The sequence below is a fragment of the Penaeus monodon genome, chromosome 29 (genome assembly GCF_015228065.2).
Source record: "Penaeus monodon isolate SGIC_2016 chromosome 29, NSTDA_Pmon_1, whole genome shotgun sequence".
Lineage (NCBI taxonomy): Eukaryota > Metazoa > Arthropoda > Malacostraca > Decapoda > Penaeidae > Penaeus > Penaeus monodon.
In genome coordinates this window covers 23,322,274-23,322,474 of record NC_051414.1, presented here as the reverse complement: position 1 = coordinate 23,322,474, position 201 = coordinate 23,322,274, and the positions used below count along the sequence as shown (strand labels likewise).

The 201-nt window shown below is 53.2% G+C and overlaps 1 protein-coding gene across 1 annotated transcript in view; it reads left to right on the top strand.

The window, feature by feature from the left end:
- The window catches only part of LOC119592033 (protein lin-9 homolog), a gene marked incomplete at its 3' end in the record, with an annotated part of 40,098 nt that overhangs the window by 192 nt on the left and 39,705 nt on the right, over positions 1 to 201 (top strand).

The following is a 201-nucleotide window of genomic DNA, read 5'->3' as shown; positions in this document are numbered from 1 at the left end:
ATTTCCACCCCTAGAGTACATATGTGTCTGGGGAAGATTGTTTACACTTGGTTCTCCTCCTCGAATGGCGTAATACTCAAATACAAAAATTTCCAGCTCGGACTTTTCTCGCCCCGTTGGAGGATCTGCGGTGGTGTTCCTGGCCGGGGTTGAGGAGCTGGGTCGTCCCAGGCCTGTCGACAGGAGAGTCCTTGGTGTGGC